Consider the following 12,998-nt stretch of genomic DNA (forward strand, 5'->3'; position numbering starts at 1 on the left):
GGACTGTTTCTGCTGTGATGTAGACGTGGTCAGGGTCTGGGACTGTTCTGCTGTGATGTAGACGTGGTCAGGGTCTGGGGACTGTTCTGCTGTGATGTAGACGTGGTCAGGGTCTGGGGACTGTTCTGCTGTGATGTAGACGTGGTCAGGATCTGGAGTGGACTGTTCTGCTGTGATGTAGACGTGGTCAGGGTCTGGGGTGGACTGTTCTGCTGTGATATAGACGTGGTCAGGGTCTGAGGACTGTTCTGCTGTGATGTAGACGTGGTCAGGGTCTGGGGTGGACTGTTCTGCTGTGATGTAGACGTGGTCAGGGTCTGAGGACTGTTCTGCTGTGGTGTAGACGTAGTTAGGGTTTGGTGGGGACTGTTCTGCTGTGATGTAGACGTGGTCAGGGTCAGGTGGGGACTGTTCTGCTGTGATGCAGACGTGGTCAGGTTCTGAGGACTGTTCTGCTGTGATGTAGACGTGGTCAGGGTTTGGGGAATGTTCTGCTGTGATGTAGACGTGGTCAAGGTCTAGGGTGGACTGTTCTGCTGTGATGTAGACGTGGTCAGGGTCTGAGGACTGTTCTGCTGTGATGTAGACATGGTCAGGGTCTGGGGTGGACTGTTCTGCTGTGATGTAGACATGGTCAGGGACTGGTGCTGTTCTGCTGTGGTGTAGACGTGGTCAGGGTCTGAGGACTGTTCTGCTGTGGTGTAGACGTGGTCAGGGTCTGGTGGGGACTGTTCTGTAGTGATGTAGACGTGGTCAGGGTCAGGTGTGGACTGTTCTGCTGTGATGCAGACGTGGTCAGGGTCTGAGGACTGTTCTGCTGTGATGTAGACGTGGTCAGGGTTTGGGGAATGTTCTGCTGTGATGTAGACGTGGTCAGGGTCTGGGGTGGACTGTTCTGCTGTGATGTAGACGTGGTCAGGGTCTGAGGACTGTTCTGCTGTGATGTAGACATGGTCAGGGTCTGGGGTGGACTGTTCTGCTGTGATGTAGACATGGTCAGGGACTGGGGCTGTTCTGCTGTGGTGAAGACATGGTCAGGGTCTGGGGACTGTTCTGCTGTGATGTAGACATGGTCAGGGTCTGAGGACTGTTCTGCTGTGATGTAGACGTGGTCAGGGATTGGGGCTGTTCTGCTGTGATGTAGACGTGGTCAGGGTCTGGTGGGGACTGTTCTGCTGTGATGTAGACGTAGTCAGGGTCTGAGGACTGTTCTGCTGTGATGTAGACGTGGTCAGGGTCTGAGGACTGTTCTGCTGTTGTGTAGACGTGGTCAGGGTCTGAGGACTGTTCTGCTGTATTGTACACGTGGTCAGGGTCTGAGGACTTTTCTGCTGTGGTGTAGACGTGGTCAGGGTCTGGTGTGGACTGTTCTGCTGTGGTGGAGACGTGGTCAGGGTCTGGGGACTGTTCTGCTGTGATGTAGACGTGGTCACGGTCTGGGGACTGTTCTGCTGTGATGTAGACGTGGTCAGGATCTGGGTTGGACTGTTCTGCTGTGATGTAGATGTGGTCACGGTCAGGTGGGGACTGTTCTGCTGTGATGCAGACGTGGTCAGGGTCTGAGGACTGTTCTGCTGTGATGTAGACGTGGTCAGGGTTTGGGGACTGTTCTGCTGTGATGTAGACGTGGTCAGGGTCTGGGGTGGACTGTTCTGCTGTGATGTAGACGTGGTCAGGGTCTGAGGACTGTTCTGCTGTGGTGTAGACGTGGTCAGGGTCTGGTGTGGACTGTTCTGCTGTGGTGGAGACGTGGTCAGGGTCTGAGGACTATTCTGCTGTGATGTTGACGTGGTCAGGGTCTGGGGACTGTTCTGCTGTGATGTAGACGTGGTCAGGGTCTGGGGACTGTTCTGCTGTGGTGTAGACGTGGTCAGGGTCTGGTGGGGACTGTTCTGCTGTGATGTTGACGTGGTCAGGGTCTGGGGACTGTTCTGCTGTGATGTAGACGTGGTCAGGGTCTGGGGACTGTTCTGCTGTGATGTAGACGTGGTCAGGATCTGGGGTGGACTGTTCTGCTGTGATGTAGACGGTGTCAGGGTCTGAGGACTGTTCTGCCGGTATGTTGAAATGGTCAGGGTCTGTGGACTGTTCTGCTGTGATGTAGACGTGGTCAGGGTCTGGGGACTGTTCTGCTGTGATGTAGACATTGTCGGGGTCTGAGGACTGTTCTGCTGTGATGTAGACGTGGTCAGGGTCTGAGGTGGACTGTTCTGCTGTGATGTAGACGTGGTCAGGTACTGGGGACTGTTCTGCTGTGTTGTACACGTGGTCAGGGTCTGGGGTGGACTTTTCTGCTGTGATGTAGACGTGGTCAGGGTCTGGGGACTGTTCTGCTGTGATGTAGACGTGGTCAGGGTCTGGGGACAGTTCTGCTGTGATGTAGACGTGGTCAGGATCTGGGGTGGACTGTTCTGCTGTGATGTAGACGTGGTCAGGGTCTGAGGACTGTTCTGCTGTGGTGTAGACGTTGTCAGGGTCTGAGGACTGTTCTGCTGTGGTGTAGACGTGGTCAGGGTCTGGGGACTGTTCTGCTTTGATGTAGACGTGGTCAGGATCTGGGGACTGTTCTGCTGTGATGTAGACGTGGTCAGGGTCTGAGGTGGACTGTTCTGCTGTGATGTAGACGTGGTCAGGTTCTGGGGACTGTTCTGCTGTGTTGTACACGTGGTCAGGGTCTGGGGACTGTTCTGCTGTGATGTTGACGTGGTGAGGGTCTGGGGACTGTTCTGCTGTGATGTAGACGTGGTCAGGGTCTGGGGACTGTTCTGCTGTGATGTAGACGTGGTCAGGGTCAGGTGGGGACTGTTCTGCTGTGATGCAGACGTGGTCAGGGTCTGAGGACTGTTCTGCTGTGGTGTAGACGTGGTCAGGGTCTGAGGACTGTTCTGTTGTGGTGTAGACCTGGTTCAGGGTCTGGGGACTTTTCTGCTGTGATGTAGACGTGGTCAGGGTCTTGGGACTGTTCTGCTGTGGTGTAGACGTGGTCAGGGTCTGAGGACTGTTCTGCTGTGGTGTAGACGTGGTCAGGGTCTGGGGACTGTTCTGCTGTGATGTAGACATGGTCAGGGTCTGGGGTGGACTGTTCTGCTGTGGTGTAGACGTGGTCAGGGTCTGGTGACTGTTCTGCTGTGATGCAGACGTGGTCAGGTTCTGAGGACTGTTCTGCTGTGGTGGAGACGTGGTCAGGGTCTGAGGACTGTTCTGCTGTGATGTAGACATGGTCAGGGTCTGAGGACTGTTCTGCTGTGATGTAGACGTGGTCAGGGTTTGGGGACTGTTCTGCCGTGATGTAGACGTGGTCAGGGTCTGGGGTGGACTGTTCTGCTGTGATGTAGACGTGGTCAGGGTCTGGGGTGGACGGTTCTTTTGTGATGTAGACGTGGTCAGAGTCTGAGGAATGTTCTGCTGTGATGTAGACGTGGTCAGGGTATGTGGACTGTTCTGCTGTGATGTAGACATGGTCAGGTTCTGAGGACTGTTCTGCTTTGATGTAGACGTGGTCAGGGTCTGAGGTGGACTGTTCTGCTGTGATGTAGACGTGGTCAGGTTCTGGGGACTGTTGTGCTGTCTTGTACACGTGGTCAGGGTCTGGGGTGGACTGTTCTGCTGTGATGTAGACGTGGTCAGGGTCTGGGGACTGTTCTGCTGTGATGTAGACGTGGTCAGGGTCTGGGGACTGTTCTGCTGTGATGTAGACGTGGTCAGGGTCTGGGGTGGACTGTTCTGCTGTGATGTAGACGTGGTCAGGGTCTGAGGACTGTTCTGCTGTGATGTAGACGTGGTCAGGGTCTGAGGACTGTTCTGCTGTGATGTAGACGTGGTCAGGTCTGGGGACTGTTCTGCTGTGGTGTAGACGTGGTCAGGGTCTGGGGACTGTTCTGCTGTGATGTAGACGTGGTCAGGGTCTGAGGACTGTTCTGCTGTGGTGTAGACGTGGTCAGGGTCTGAGGACTCTTCTGCTGTGGTGTAGACCTGGTCAGGGTCTGGGGACTGTTCTGCTTTGATGTAGACGTGGTCAGGGTCTGGTGACTGTTCTGCTGTGATTTAGACGTGGTCAGGGTCTGAGGACTGTTCTGCTGTGGTGTAGACGTGGTCCGGGTCTGGGGTGGACTGTTCTGCTGTGATGTAGACGTGGTCAGGGTCTGGGATGGACTGTTCTGCTGTGATGTAGACGTGGTCAGGGTCTGAGGACTGTTCTGCTGTGATGTAGACGTGGTGAGGGTCTGGGGACTGTTCTGCTGTGATGTAGACGTGGTCAGGGTCTGGTGTGGACTGTTCTGCTGTGATGTAGACGTGGTCAGGGTCAGGTGGGGACTGTTCTGCTGTGATGCAGACGTGGTCAGGGTCTGAGGACTGTTCTGCTGTGGTGTAGACGTGGTCAGGGTCTGAGGACTGTTCTGCTTTGGTGTAGACCTGGTCAGGGTCTGGGGACTGTTCTGCTGTGATGTAGACGTGGTCAGGGTCTGGGGTGGACTGTTCTGCTGTGATGTAGACGTGGTCAGGGTCTGAGGACTGTTCTGCTGTGGTGAAGACGTGGTCAGGGTCTGGGGACTGTTCTGCTGTGATGTAGACGTGGTCAGGGTCTGAGGACTGTTCTGCTGTGATGTAGACGTGGTCAGGGACTGGGGCTGTTCTGCTGTGATGTAGACGTGGTCGGGGTCTGGTGGGGACTGTTCTGCTGTGATGTAGACGTGGTCAGGGTCTGAGGACTGTTCTGCTGTGATGTAGACGTGGTCAGGGTCTGAGGACTGTTCTGCTGTGGTGTAGACGTGGTCAGGGTCTGAGGACTGTTCTGCTGTGGTGTAGACGTGGTCAGGGTCTGAGGTGGACTGTTCTGCTGTGATGTAGATGTGGTCAGGTTCTGGGGACTGTTCTGCTGTATTGTACACGTGGTCAGGGTCTGAGGACTGTTCTGCTGTGGTGTAGACGTGGTCAGGGTCTGGTGTGGACTGTTCTGCTGTGGTGGAGACGTGGTCAGGGTCTGAGGACTATTCTGCTGTGATGTTGACGTGGTCAGGGTCTGGGGACTGTTCTGCTGTGATGTAGACGTGGTCACGGTCTGGGGACTGTTCTGCTGTGATGTAGACGTGGTCAGGATCTGGGGTGGACTGTTCTGCTGTGATGTAGACGTGGTCACGGTCAGGTGGGGACTGTTCTGCTGTGATGCAGACGTGGTCAGGGTCTGAGGACTGTTTTGCTGTGATGTAGACGTGGTCAGGGTTTGGGGACTGTTCTGCTGTGATGTAGACGTGGTCAGGGTCTGGGGTGGACTGTTCTGCTGTGATGTAGACGTGGTCAGGGTCTGAGGACTGTTCTGCTGTGGTGTAGACGTGGTCAGGGTCTGGTGTGGACTGTTCTGCTGTGGTGGAGACGTGGTCAGGGTCTGAGGACTATTCTGCTGTGATGTTGACGTTGTCAGGGTCTGGGGACTGTTCTGCTGTGATGTAGACGTGGTCAGGGTCTGGGGACTGTTCTGCTGTGGTGTAGACGTGGTCAGGGTCTGGTGGGGACTGTTCTGCTGTGATGTTGACGTGGTCAGGGTCTGGGGACTGTTCTGCTGTGATGTAGACGTGGTCAGGGTCTGGGGACTGTTCTGCTGTGATGTAGACGTGGTCAGGATCTGGGGTGGACTGTTCTGCTGTGATGTAGACGTGGTCAGGGTCTGAGGACTGTTCTGCCGGTATGTAGACATGGTCAGGGTCTGAGGACTGTTCTGCTGTGATGTAGACGTGGTCAGGGTCTGGGGACTGTTCTGCTGTGATGTAGACATTGTCGGGGTCTGAGGACTGTTCTGCTGTGATGTAGACGTGGTCAGGGTCTGAGGTGGACTGTTCTGCTGTGATGTAGACGTGGTCAGGTTCTGGGGACTGTTCTGCTGTGTTGTACACGTGGTCAGGGTCTGGGGTGGACTTTTCTGCTGTGATGTAGACGTGGTCAGGGTCTGGGGACTGTTCTGCTGTGATGTAGACGTGGTCAGGGTCTGGGGACAGTTCTGCTGTGATGTAGACGTGGTCAGGATCTGGGGTGGACTGTTCTGCTGTGATGTAGACGTGGTCAGGGTCTGAGGACTGTTCTGCTGTGGTGTAGACGTTGTCAGGGTCTGAGGACTGTTCTGCTGTGGGGTAGACGTGGTCAGGGTCTGGGGACTGTTCTGCTTTGATGTAGACGTGGTCAGGATCTGGGGACTGTTCTGCTGTGATGTAGACGTGGTCAGGGTCTGAGGTGGACTGTTCTGCTGTGATGTAGACGTGGTCAGGTTCTGGGGACTGTTCTGCTGTGATGTAGACGTGGTCAGGTTCTGGGGACTGTTCTGCTGTGTTGTACACGTGGTCAGGGTCTGGGGACTGTTCTGCTGTGATGTTGACGTGGTGAGGATCTGGGGACTGTTCTGCTGTGATGTAGACTTGTTCAGGGTCTGAGGACTATTCTGCTGTGATGTTGACGTGGTCAGGGTCTGGGGACTGTTCTGCTGTGATGTAGACGTGGTCAGGGTCTGGGGACTGTTCTGCTGTGGTGTAGACGTGGTCAGGGTCTGGTGGGGACTGTTCTGCTGTGATGTAGACGTGGTCAGGGTCTGAGGACTGTTCTGCTGTGGTGTAGACGTGGTCAGGGTCTGGGGACTGTTCTGCTGTGATGTAGACATGGTCAGGGTCTGGGGTGGACTGTTCTGCTGTGGTGTAGACGTGGTCAGGGTCTGGTGACTGTTCTGCTGTGATGCAGACGTGGTCAGGTTCTGAGGACTGTTCTGCTGTGGTGGAGACGTGGTCAGCGTCTGAGGACTGTTCTGCTGTGATGTAGACGTGGTCAGGGTCTGAGGACTGTTCTGCTGTGATGTAGACGTGGTCAGGGTTTGGGGACTGTTCTGCCGTGATGTAGACGTGGTCAGGGTCTCGGGTGGACTGTTCTGCTGTGATATAGACGTGGTCAGGGTCTGGGGTGAACGGTTCTTTTGTGATGTAGACGTGGTCAGGGTCTGAGGTGGACTGTTCTGCTGTGATGTAGACGTGGTCAGGTTCTGGGGACTGTTCTGCTGTGTTGTACACGTGGTCAGGGTCTGGGGTGGACTTTTCTGCTGTGATGTAGACGTGGTCAGGGTCTGGGGACTGTTCTGCTGTGATGTAGACGTGGTCAGGGTCTGGGGACAGTTCTGCTGTGATGTAGACGTGGTCAGGATCTGGGGTGGACTGTTATGCTGTGATGTAGACGTGGTCAGGGTCTGAGGACTGTTCTGCTGTGGTGTAGACGTTGTCAGGGTCTGAGGACTGTTCTGCTGTGGGGTAGACGTGGTCAGGGTCTGGGGACTGTTCTGCTTTGATGTAGACGTGGTCAGGATCTGGGGACTGTTCTGCTGTGATGTAGACGTGGTCAGGGTCTGAGGTGGACTGTTCTGCTGTGATGTAGACGTGGTCAGGTTCTGGGGACTGTTCTGCTGTGATGTAGACGTGGTCAGGTTCTGGGGACTGTTCTGCTGTGTTGTACACGTGGTCAGGGTCTGGGGACTGTTCTGCTGTGATGTTGACGTGGTGAGGGTCTGGGGACTGTTCTGCTGTGATGTAGACGTGTTCAGGGTCTGAGGACTATTCTGCTGTGATGTTGACGTGGTCAGGGTCTGGGGACTGTTCTGCTGTGATGTAGACGTGGTCAGGGTCTGGGGACTGTTCTGCTGTGGTGTAGACGTGGTCAGGGTCTGGTGGGGACTGTTCTGCTGTGATGTAGACGTGGTCAGGGTCTGAGGACTGTTCTGCTGTGGTGTAGACGTGGTCAGGGTCTGGGGACTGTTCTGCTGTGATGTAGACTTGGTCAGGGTCTGGGGTGGACTGTTCTGCTGTGGTGTAGACGTGGTCAGGGTCTGGTGACTGTTCTGCTGTGATGCAGACGTGGTCAGGTTCTGAGGACTGTTCTGCTGTGGTGGAGACGTGGTCAGGGTCTGAGGACTGTTCTGCTGTGATGTAGACGTGGTCAGGGTCTGAGGACTGTTCTGCTGTGATGTAGACGTGGTCAGGGTTTGGGGACTGTTCTGCCGTGATGTAGACGTGGTCAGGGTCTGGGGTGGACTGTTCTGCTGTGATGTAGACGTGGTCAGGGTCTGGGGTGAACGGTTCTTTTGTGATGTAGACGTGGTCAGGGTCTGAGGACTGTTCTGCTGTGATGTAGACGTGGTCAGGGTATGTGGACTGTTCTGCTGTGATGTAGACATGGTCAGGTTCTGAGGACTGTTCTGCTTTGATGTAGACGTGGTCAGGGTCTGAGGTGGACTGTTCTGCTGTGATGTAGACGTGGTCAGGGTTTGGGGACTGTTCTGCTGTGATGTAGACGTGGTCAGGGTCTGGGGTGGACTGTTCTGCTGTGATGTAGACGTGGTCAGGGTCTGAGGACTGTTCTGCTGTGGTGTAGACGTGGTCAGGGTCTGGTGTGGACTGTTCTGCTGTGGTGGAGACGTGGTCAGGGTCTGAGGACTATTCTGCTGTGATGTTGACGTTGTCAGGTTCTGGGGACTGTTCTGCTGTGATGTAGACGTGGTCAGGGTCTGGGGACTGTTCTGCTGTGGTGTAGACGTGGTCAGGGTCTGGTGGGGACTGTTCTGCTGTGATGTTGACGTGGTCAGGGTCTGGGGACTGTTCTGCTGTGATGTAGACGTGGTCAGGGTCTGGGGACTGTTCTGCTGTGATGTAGACGTGGTCAGGATCTGGGGTGGACTGTTCTGCTGTGATGTAGACGTGGTCAGGGTCTGAGGACTGTTCTGCCGGTATGTAGACATGGTCAGGGTCTGAGGACTGTTCTGCTGTGATGTAGACGTGGTCAGGGTCTGGGGACTGTTCTGCTGTGATGTAGACATTGTCGGGGTCTGAGGACTGTTCTGCTGTGATGTAGACGTGGTCAGGGTCTGGGGTGGACTGTTCTGCTGTGATGTAGACGTGGTCAGGGTCTGGGGACTGTTCTGCTGTGATGTAGACGTGGTCAGGGTCAGGTGGGGACTGTTCTGCTGTGATGCAGACGTGGTCAGGGTCTGAGGACTGTTCTGCTGTGGTGTAGACGTGGTCAGGGTCTGAGGACTGTTCTGTTGTGGTGTAGACCTGGTTCAGGGTCTGGGGACTGTTCTGCTGTGATGTAGACGTGGTCAGGGTCAGGTGGGACTGTTCTGCTGTGGTGTAGACGTGGTCAGGGTCTGAGGACTGTTCTGCTGTGGTGTAGACGTGGTCAGGGTCTGGGGACTGTTCTGCTGTGATGTAGACATGGTCAGGGTCTGGGGTGGACTGTTCTGCTGTGGTGTAGACGTGGTCAGGGTCTGGTGACTGTTCTGCTGTGATGCAGACGTGGTCAGGTTCTGAGGACTGTTCTGCTGTGGTGGAGACGTGGTCAGGGTCTGAGGACTGTTCTGCTGTGATGTAGACGTGGTCAGGGTCTGAGGACTGTTCTGCTGTGATGTAGACGTGGTCAGGGTTTGGGGACTGTTCTGCCGTGATGTAGACGTGGTCAGGGTCTGGGGTGGACTGTTCTGCTGTGATGTAGACGTGGTCAGGGTCTGGGGTGAACGGTTCTTTTGTGATGTAGACGTGGTCAGGGTCTGAGGACTGTTCTGCTGTGATGTAGACGTGGTCAGGGTATGTGGACTGTTCTGCTGTGATGTAGACATGGTCAGGTTCTGAGGACTGTTCTGCTTTGATGTAGACGTGGTCAGGGTCTGAGGTGGACTGTTCTGCTGTGATGTAGACGTGGTCAGGGTTTGGGGACTGTTCTGCTGTGATGTAGACGTGGTCAGGGTCTGGGGTGGACTGTTCTGCTGTGATGTAGACGTGGTCAGGGTCTGAGGACTGTTCTGCTGTGGTGTAGACGTGGTCAGGGTCTGGTGTGGACTGTTCTGCTGTGGTGGAGACGTGGTCAGGGTCTGAGGACTATTCTGCTGTGATGTTGACATTGTCAGGGTCTGGTATGCCTGTTCTGCTGTGATGTCGAGACTTTTGTCGGGAGCTGAGGTGGGCTGTTCTGCTGGCTTCTCTGCAGGTGTGGCCACCTCTCTAGTGGGTTGTTCTCTGTCATATGCCATCCCCCTCACCTGCTACTCCAGCAGTCTGATCCTCTCCCTCCATCCCCCTCACCCTCTCCTCCAGCAGTCTGATCCTCTCCACCATCCCCCTCACCTTCTACTTCAGCAGTCTGATCCTCTCCCTCCATCCCCCTCACCCTCTCCTCCAGCAGTCTGATCCTCTCCCTCATCCCCCTCACCTTCTACTCCAGCAGTCTGATCCTCTCCCTCCATCCCCCTCACCTTCTACTCCAGCAGTCTGATCCTCTCCCTCATCCCCCTCGCCCTCTCCTCCAGCAGTCTGATCCTCTCCCTCCATCCCCCTCACCCTCTCCTCCAGCAGTCTGATCCTCTCCCTCATCCCCCTCAACCTCTCCTCCAGCAGTCTGATCCTCTCCCTCATCCCCCTCACACTCTCCTCCAGCAGTCTGATCCTCTCCCTCCAGCCCCCTCACCCTCTCCTCCAGCAGTCTGATCCTCTCCCTCATCCCCCTCAACCTCTCCTCCAGCAGTCTGATCCTCTCCCTCCATCCCCCTCACCCTCTCCTCCAGCAGTCTGATCCTCTCCCTCCCTCCATCCCCCTCACCCTCTCCTCCAGCAGTCTGATCCTCTCCTCCATCCCCCTCACCCTCTCCTCCAGCAGTCTGATTCTCTCCTCCACCCCCCTCACCTTCTACTCCAGCAGTCTGATCCTCTCCTCCAGCAGTCTGATCCTCTCCACCATCCCCCTCACCCTCTCCTCCAGCGGTCTGATCCTCCCCCTCCATCCCCCTCCCTCTCCTCTAGCAGTCTGATCCTCTCCCTCCATCCCCCTCATCCTCTCCTCCAGCAGTCTGACCCTCTCCCTCATCCCCCTCACCCTCTCCTCCAGCAGTCTGATCCTCTCCCTCCCTCCATCCCCCTCACCCTCTCCTCCAGCAGTCTGATCCTCTCCCTCCATCCCCCTCACCCTCTCCTCCAGCAGTCTGATCCTCTCCCTCCCTTCATCCCCCTCACCCTCTCCTCCAGCAGTCTGATCCTCTCCTCCATCCCCCTCACCTTCTATTCCAGAAGTCTGATACTCTCCCTCCATCCCCCCCACCCTCTCCTCTTGCAGTCTGATCCTCTCCCTCCCTCCCTCCTCCTCACCCTCTCCTCCAGCCGTCTGATCCTCTCCCTCATCCCCCTCACCCTCTCCTCCAGCAGTCTGATCCTCTCCCTCCATCCCCCTCACCCTCTCCTCCAGCAGTCTGATCCTCTCCCTCCCTCCATCCCTCTCACCCTCTCCTCCAGCAGTCTGATCCTCTCCTCCATCCCCCTCACCTTCTACTCCAGCAGTCTGATCCTCTCCTCCATCCCCCTCACCTTCTACTCCAACAGTCTGATCCTCTCCTCCATCCCCCTCACCCTCTCCTCCAGCAGTCTGATCCTCTCCCTCCATCCCCCTCACCCTCTCCTGCAGCAGTCTGATCCTCTCCCTCCATCCCCCCCACCCTCTCCTCCAGCAGTCTGATCCTCTCCTCCATCCCCCTCACCTTCTACTCCAGCAGTCTGATCCTCTCCCTCCATCCCCTTCACCCTCTTCTCCAGCAGTCTGATCCTCTCCCTCCATCCCCCTCACCCTCTCCTCCAGCAGTCTGATCCTCCCCCTCCATGCCCCTCACCCTCTCCTCCAGCAGTCTGATCCTCTCCCTCATCCCCCTCACCCTCTCCTCCAGCAGTCTGATCCTCTCCTCCATCCCCCTCACCCTCTCCTCCAGCAGTCTGATCCTCTCCCTCATCCCCCTCACCCTCTCCTCTAGCAGTCTGATCCTCTCCTCCATACCCCTCACCCTCTCCTCCAGCAGTCTGATCCTCTCCTCTAGTGCTCTGTTATTCTCCTGCTTCTGCTTTTCCTCCTGTGGAAGTTGTCTCACTACAGTCCTGAGTGCAGATATATCTCTCTCCACCTCCAGCTCTTTCTCCTGTTGATGTTGTCTCACCACAGTCCAGTGCAGATTTGTCTCTCTCCACCTCCAGCTCTCTGTCTGGTTGAGGGTGTTGTTGAGCTGGATATTTTTTTGTGCTGACTGGAGTGTGTTCACCTGCTGTTCCAGCTTCACCTGCCTTACCTCCAGCTAGGTAAATGTATCCTTCATTTCAATGAGGGAGTAAGTAGTACTCTGTGCTGGGAGATTGACTTTACACTTGCGGTTGCTCATCTGTGTGGTTATATAATGAAGAGGTCTGGTCTGACCCGCTCGGGGTGGGGGTATCTTTCTCAAGGGAGAGCTTCTCCTCCTGAGCTAATTCTTTGATTAGGTGAAAGTCCAGCTGAAACTGTTTGGGTTTTCCCTGTACCAGTACTTTTTCAGAGTTAGAGATTTATATTAGCTGACTCAGAGTCCTCGTTGTCTAGTATCCTGACTTTCCACCCCTCGGTAACACCCCCCCCCCCTAACAGAGGGGTAGTGTGCTAAAATAGCACTGTGCCATGCCAGGGGATGGTCTGTGTGAGAGATGAGTTTGCTGATGTTCCCATTTTTATAATAGTCAGCAAAAGGTGTCTCTTGATTTTCCATAAGGAGCTTCATTTTGTTTGCCCCCGGAGTTGCGTGGTGCAGAACGCACCAACCTCTGGAGAGCCTTGCGGTTGTGGGCGGTGCAGTTGCCGTACCAGGCGGTGATACATCCCAACAGGATGCTCTCAATTGTGCATCTGTAAAAGTTTGTGAGGGTTTTAGGTGACAAGGCAAATTTCTTCAGCCTCCTGAGGTTGAAGAGGCGCTGTAGCTCCTTCTTCATCACAATGTCTGAGTGGGTGGACCATTTCAGTTTGTCCGTGATGTATAAGCCGAGGAACTTAAAACTTTCCACCTTCTCCACTGCTGTCCCGTTGATGTGGATAGAGGGTGCTCCCTTTGCTGTTTCCTGAAGTCCACAATCATCTCTTTTGTTTTGTTGACATTGAGTGAGAGGTTGTTTTGCTGACACCACACTCCGAGTGCCCTCACC

General features: G+C 55.3%; 1 protein-coding gene across 1 annotated transcript in view; it reads left to right on the forward strand.

Annotated features, from left to right (window-relative positions):
- The window catches only part of LOC115204882 (P2X purinoceptor 3), a 34,643-nt gene that overhangs the window by 18,586 nt on the left and 3,059 nt on the right, over positions 1-12,998 (forward strand). The gene's annotated exons all lie outside the window — the stretch shown is intronic.

The sequence above is a fragment of the Salmo trutta genome, chromosome 13, assembly GCF_901001165.1.
Source record: "Salmo trutta chromosome 13, fSalTru1.1, whole genome shotgun sequence".
Lineage (NCBI taxonomy): Eukaryota > Metazoa > Chordata > Actinopteri > Salmoniformes > Salmonidae > Salmo > Salmo trutta.